The sequence below is a fragment of the Tachyglossus aculeatus genome, chromosome 11 (assembly GCF_015852505.1).
Source record: "Tachyglossus aculeatus isolate mTacAcu1 chromosome 11, mTacAcu1.pri, whole genome shotgun sequence".
Taxonomy (NCBI): Eukaryota; Metazoa; Chordata; class Mammalia; order Monotremata; family Tachyglossidae; genus Tachyglossus; species Tachyglossus aculeatus.
The window spans coordinates 15,599,564-15,607,008 of record NC_052076.1 but is presented as its reverse complement, the minus strand read 5'-3'; positions in this window follow the sequence as shown (position 1 = coordinate 15,607,008).

Below are 7,445 nucleotides of genomic sequence, written 5' to 3'. Positions count from 1 at the left end.
TGGCAACATAAAGAGACGGTCCCTGCCCAAGAGCGGGCTCACAGTCTAGAAGGGGGAGACAGAGAACAAAACACATTAAAAAATAAAATAAGTAGAATAAATATGTACAAATAAAATAAATAAATAAATAGAGTAATAAATACGTACAAACATATATACAGGTGCTGTGGGGAAGGGAAGGAGGTAAGGCGGGGGGGATAGGGACTGCGTCCAACCTGATTTTCTTGTCTCTATCCCAGCACTTAGTCCAGTGCCTGGCACATAGGATGACCTTAGTGGGTACCGCTGAAAAAAAAAATGAGTTGGTTTGCTTGAGAGGAGAGAATGTATCTGAGCTGGGGGGCAGTAGGAGGAGAGTGTGGATAAGAGGAAGAGCTGTTGAATATTAACCTTCTCGCTGTACCTCCGTCTTGTCTATCTCACCACCGACCCTTCGACCACATCCTGCCTCTGGTCAGGAATGCCCTCCCTCTTCATACCGGACCGACAATGACTCTCTCCGCCTTTAAAGCCTTATTAAAGAGGCCTTCCCTGACTAAGCCCTCCTTTCCTCTTCTCCCACTCCCTTCTGTGTCGCCCTGACCTGCTCCCTTTATTTATTCATTCCCCCCGACCCCCCGAGCCCCACACCACTCCCGTCCATAGCTGTATAGATCCACTACCAGAACGACGGCAGGTGGAGGTGGAGCATTCCGGGAGAAATGTGTCCCTGGCATCACTATGGGGCAGAGACAACTAGACAGCATTAGACAAAGTGATTTATTTATTTACGTTAATGTCTGTAAGCTCATTGTGGGCAGGGAATAATAATAATGATGGTATTTGTTAAGCGCTTACTATGTGCAAAGCACTGTTCATCATCAATCGTATGTATTGAACGCTTACTGTGTGCAGAGCACTGTACTAAGCGCTTGGGAAGTACAAGTTGGCAACATATAGAGACAGTCCCTACCCAACAGTGGGCTCACAGTCTAAAAGGGGGAGACAGAGAACAAAACCAAGCATACTAAGAAAATAAAATGAATAGAAAAGACATGTACAAGTGCTAGGTAAAGTGGTCTGCGTAAGATAAACCCTGTCGATTATTCTCCCAAGTGCCCATTTGGGCAATGTGCAGTCTGCTGAGCCAAATGACCCTCCTCAACTTATCAAGGCAAAAGGAGGAGAGGATGGAAATCTGTTGAGAAATCTCCTGCCTCCCACCCCCTCCTGAATCATCATCATAATAGCATTTGTTAAGCGCTTACTGTGTGCAAAGCACTGTTCTAAGTGCTGGGGAGGATTCAAGGTAATCAGGTTGTCCCACGTGGGGCTCACAGCTTTAATCCCCTTTTTACAGATGGGGTAACTGAGGCACAGAGAAGTTAAGTGACTTGCCCAAAGTCACACAGCTGACACCTGGCGGAGCTGGGATTTGAACCCATGTGGGGCTCGCAGTCTAAATCCCCATTTTACAGATGAGGTAACTGAGGCGCAGAGAAGCGAAGTGACTTGCCCAAAGCCACACAGCTGACGAGTGGCGGAGCCGGGATTAGAACCCATGACCTCCGACTCCCAAGCCCAGGCTGCTTCCACTGAGCCAGGCCGCTTCTCATGGGTTTGTTTATTGTTATAGCGTACTCTCCCAAATGCTTAGTACAGTCCTTTTAGACTGTGAGCCCACTGTTGGGTAGGGACTGTCTCTATATGTTGCCAACTTGTACTTCCCAAGCGCTTAGTACAGTGATCTGCACACAGTAAGCGCTCAATAAATACGATTGATGATGATGATGATGATGATGCTGTGCACACAGTAAGCGCTCAATAAATGCGATTAAATGAATGAATGAATGAATGAATGACGTGACACAGCCAGTGCTCAGGACTTTCTGCGTAGTGAGGAAAGGGACGAGTGGCCATTAGAAGTTTTTGAGGAGCAAGAGGACTTCTTTGAAAAATGATCCGGGGGACTTGAGTGGAGCAGGAGAGGGGAGAGATTGGAGGTCAGGAGACCAGTGTAGAGGCCTGTATGGAAGTCAAGGCGAGATAGGACAAGGGCCTGATGGCGCCTGTTTGGATACCGAGGAAGGCTTGGATCTGGGAAATGCTGTGGAGGAAAAACAGACAGGCTGAATCTGGGGGTTGAAGGACAGGGAGGTGCCAAGGATAAAGCCGGAGATTCAGGCTTGAGAGGCGGAGAGGATGGGGGTGTTACCGGTAGTGATGGGGAAAGTGAGGTGTCATTCAGTCAGTCAGTCAGTCAATCGTATTTATTGAGCACTTACGGTGTGCAGAGCATTGCACTAAGAGCTTGGGAGAGGACAGTAGAACAATAAAACCGCAATGAGCTTACAGTCTAGGGAGGGAGATGGATGTTAATAATAATAACAATAATAATAGATGGTGGTATTTGTTAAATGCTTACTAAATAATAATAATAATAAATAGTGGTATTTGTTAAATGCTTACTATGTGCCAAGCACTGTTCTAAGCACTGGGGTAGATACAAGGTAATGAGGTTGTCCTACATGGGGCTCACTGTCTTAATCCCCATTTTTACAGATGAGGTAACTGAGGCCCAGAGAACTGAAGTGATTTTCCCAAAGTCGCACACCTGACAAGTTGGCGGAGCCGGGATTAGAACCCACGACCTGACTCCCAAGCCCATGCTCTTTCCTCTAAGCCACGCTGCTTCTCTAATATAAATATAATATAAATAAATCAATTACAGATATGGACATAAGAATTGTGGGGCTTCTCTAACATAAATATAAGTATAATATAAATCAATTACAGATATTGTGGGGCTGGGAGAGGTTGATGAGGGGATGTGTTACTGTACATATTTATTCTATTTTGTCAGCATGTTTTGTTTTATTGTCCGTCTCCCCCTTCTAGACTGTGAGCCCGCTGTTGGGTAGGGACCATCTCTAGATGTTGCCAACTTGGACTTCCCAAACGCTTAGTCCAGTGCTCTGCACACAGTAAGCGCTCAATAAATACGACAGAACGAATGAATGATTAAGACTGCGAGCCCCACGGGGGACAACCTGATACCCCGTATCTCCCCCAGCGCTTAGAACAGTGCTTTGCACATAGTAAGCGCTTAACAAATGCCATCATTATTATTATTATTATGTGAGGAGGACGAGGAGAGGATTTGGGAGGGAAGATGAGGAGTTCAGTTTTAGTCACACCACCCTGTACTTCCCAAGCGCTCAGTACAGTGCTCTGCACACAGTAAGCGCTCAATAAATACGATTGATGATGATGACGATGATGATCTTAAGGTGCTGGGGAGACGCGATGAAGTCCCCAACTGCAGAAGGATTTCACAGGGGAATCCAAATTGCGGGGAGACTCACGGAGGAGGCCAACGGCTAAGGTACCTCCCTCCCAACGAGAGGGCCCTGAGTTGTCGTGACCCTTCACGTACATAATTGAGACAAAATTGAGGGTGGGCCCATCATCTTGCCCAAAACTCACCAGAAACATCATCATCATCATCAATCGTATTTATTGAGTGCTTACTATGTGCAGAGCACTGTACTAAGCGCTTGGGAAGTACAAATTGGCAACATATAGAGACGGTCCCTGCCCCAGTAGGTGTAAGACCCCGACTGGAGAAGGACCTGCTGAGGTCAGAAATCTCTGACTTAGCCCCAGAGGCGTCCTGGGCTTCCCTGGGAAGCACCGTGGCCTAGTGCTTAGAACAGTGCTTTGCACATAGTAAGCACTTAATAAATGCCATCATTATTAGCTAGAGCAAAGGGCCTGGGACTCAGAAGGCCCTGGGTTTTAATTCCGCCTCTGCCACTTGTCCGCTGGGTGATCTTGGGCAAGTCACTTTGATCCTGCCTCTGCCACTTGTCAGCTGTGTGACTTTGGGCAAGTCACTTCACTTCTCTGGGCCTTAGTTCCCTCATCTGTAAAATGGGGATCAAGATTGTGAGCCCCTCGTGGGACAACCCTGATTACCTTGCATCCCCCCACCCCGCCAGTGCTTAGAACAGTGCTTGGCACATAGGAAGTGCTTAACAAATACCAACATTATTATTATTATGCTCTGGGCCTCAGTTACCTCATCTGTAAAATGGGAGGAAGAATGTGAGCCCCATGTGGGACAGGGACTGTGTCCAACCTGATTAGCTTGTATCCACCCCAGCACGTAGAATGGCGCTTGACACATAGAAAGAGCTGAACAGATAGCCTTGTTATTATTATTATTATTATTATTATTATTATTGTTATTCCCTCCTCCAAGGCCAACCCAGCAGCCACCTCCACATCAAGCAGAAACTCCTGACTATCAGCCAGAAGGCCCTCAAATCATCTCTCTTCCTCCCCTCTCACGGCAACCCAGCCTGATTCATTCTAACGAAGGATAGACGGTGTATAAAAAATACAATTTTCCATCAACCCTCTTGGGTATTTTCCCTTCCTTGCCTGTTTGTAAGTGCCTACCTGGAAACCAGCCTTCCTTAACAAGCGGAGATCAGGCTTCCTTAAACAAGGTTTTGTGAACCCCTGTGGGACAACCTGATCACCTTGATAAAATGCCATTATAAAGAAATAAGTCACTTCACTTCTCTGCGCCTCAGTTCCCTCATCAGTAAAATGGGGATTAAGATTGTGGGACAACCTGATCACCTTCTCCCCCTCCTCCCCCTCTCCATCCCCCCTGCCTTACCTCCTTCCCTTCCCCACAGCACCTGTATATATGTATATACGTTTGTACATGTTTCTTACTCTATTTATTTTACTTGTACATATCTATGCTATTTATTTTATTTTGTGAATATATTTGGTTTTGTTCTCTGTCTCCCCCTTCTAGACTGTGAGCCCACTGTTGGGTAGGGACCATCTCTATATGTTGCCAACTTGTACTTCCCAAGCGCTTAGTCCAGTGTTCTGCACACAGTAAGCGCTCAATAACTACGATTGATTGATTGATTGATTGTAACCTCCCCAGCACTTAGAACAGTGCTTTGCACATAGTAAGCGCTTAACAAATACCATCATTTTTATTATTATTATTACACACTTTGCTCTTCTACTTTGCTCCGACCTACTTACTGTCTTGTTCTCATCCCTCACCATCGACCCCTTGATCAGACCCTCCCTCCTGTCTGTAACTCCCTCCCCCGTACCTATCTGACAGACCACAGCTCTCCCCCAATCACACCTCCTCCGGGAAGCCTCCCTTGGCTAATCTCTCATCTCCCCACCCTATTTCCTTCCTTCCTGCATCATCAATGCACCTGAGTCCTCACCCCCGAAACACTCAGGGACTCGCCCCACCCTCTATCCCCACAGCACTTATGTCTGCTACGTGACCTTGGGAAAGTCACTTTACTTCTCTGGTTCTCAGTTCCCTCATCCGTAAAATGAGACTGTGAACCCCACGTGAAACAAGGACTGTCTCCAACCCGATTTGCTTGTATCCACCCCCGTACTTAGTACAGCGCCCGGTGCATAATAAGCACTTAAACGAATACTATAATAATAATAATAATAATTATGTCCTTATCTTTATACTTGCTTGCTTCCTCTTCCTGTAATTTATTTTATCGCCTCTCTCCCCTGCTAGATTGCAAACTCCTCGAGAGTGAGGGTCACGACTCCTAACTCTTTTATACTCTTCCAAGAGCTAAGAACAGTGCTCTGCACAGAGTAAGTGCTCAGTAGACGCTATTGATTGACTGAATGATCGATTTAGCTCCAAGCTAGATCGAAAATGAGGCCGAGTTGAACTGAAGGAGAGTCATTTTTCACGTCTGAGGGCACAGGGGCTCCACACTGATCCTAGGAGATCAGGTTAAGGCCACCTCCGATTGGTCCCGGCTCCCATTAGGTCCAGTTAAGCCCTCCTATTCCCTGTCCCAAAATTATTCAAAGGGCACCAGATGGTATTAATAATAAATACTTAGGGTATTTGTTAAATCCTTACTCTTTGTAAGCTTGTGGGCAGGGAGTGTGGCTGTTTATTGTTATATTGTACTCTCCCAAGTGCTTAGTACAGTGCTCTGCACACAGTAAGGGCTCAATAAATATGAATGAATGCTAAGCTTTGGGGTGGCCACAAGATAATCAGACCAGACCCGGTGGCCCGGTGGATAGGGCACCCGCCTGGGAGTCAGAAGGATGTGGGTTCTAATCCCAGCTCTGCCACTTGTCTGCTGTGTGACCCTGGGCAAGTCACTGAACTTCTCTGAGCCACATTTGGCTCATCTGGAAAATGGGGATCAATCAATCAATCAATCGTATTTATTGAGCGCTTACTGTGTGCAGAGCACTGTACTAAGGGCTTTGGAAGTACAAGTTGGCAACATGATTAATAATCACATTAATTATAATAATATAATAAAATATAATATAAAATATAATAATATATAATATAATATAATATAATATAATACAATATAATATAATATATAATATAATAATAATGCCATTTATTAAGCACTTACTATGTGCAAAGCACTGTTCTAAGTGCTGGGGAGGTTACAAGGCGATCAGGTTGTCCCACAGAGGGGCTCATTTGGCAGAGCCGGGATTGTGAGCCCCATGAGGGAGAGGGACTGTGTCCAACCCGATTTGCTTGCATCCACCCCGGTGCTTAGTATGGTGCCTGGCATGTAGTAAGCGCTTAACAACTACCACAGTTACTATTATTAGTAGTAGTACCCAGTGGGAAGAGTAGGTACCATCTCCCCATTTGATAGAGGAGGAATCTGAGGCTCAGAGAGGTTCAGCGCTTAGAACAGTGCACATAGTAAGCGCTTAACAAATGCCATCATTATTATTATTATTATTATTAAGCAGTGACTTGTCCGAGGTCACAAAGCAGACCTCTGCTCTCTCAACTGGGCCCCGTTGCTCCGAAGCTCTTTCCAGACCTGTCCGGGTTCAGCTCTGGGCTCGGCCGGACCCGGGCTGCTCAGCCGGTAACAGAAAAAGGAGGGCCTGCTGGGGACGTGGGGAGCGGGGACAGTTTGTGGCGTCCCAAACGCAGCGAGAAAGTTAATTAGCAGGTGGCCACAGGGATGGAGCAGCTTTGAGTCTTAGCCGGAAGAGGCAGGCACCCCTGCTCTGAGACCGGCCACCTGCTCATCTTCCTCCTCCTCCAGGATTCTCCTCCTTCCCCTGATCTGTCACCGATTCATTCATTCATTCATTCAATCAATCGTATTTATTGAGCGCTTACTGTGTGCGGAGCACTGTACTAAGCGCTTGGGAAGTCCAAGTTGGCAACATCTAGAGACGGTCCCTACCCAACAACGGGCTCACAGTCTAGAAGGGGGAGACAGACAACAAAACAAAACATGCAGACAGGTGTCAAAATCGTCGGGACAAACAGAATTAAAGCTCTAGGCACCTCATTAACAAAATAAATAGAAGAGTAAATATGTACAAGTAAAATAGAGTCATAAATTCATTCGTTCATTCATTCAATCGTATTTATT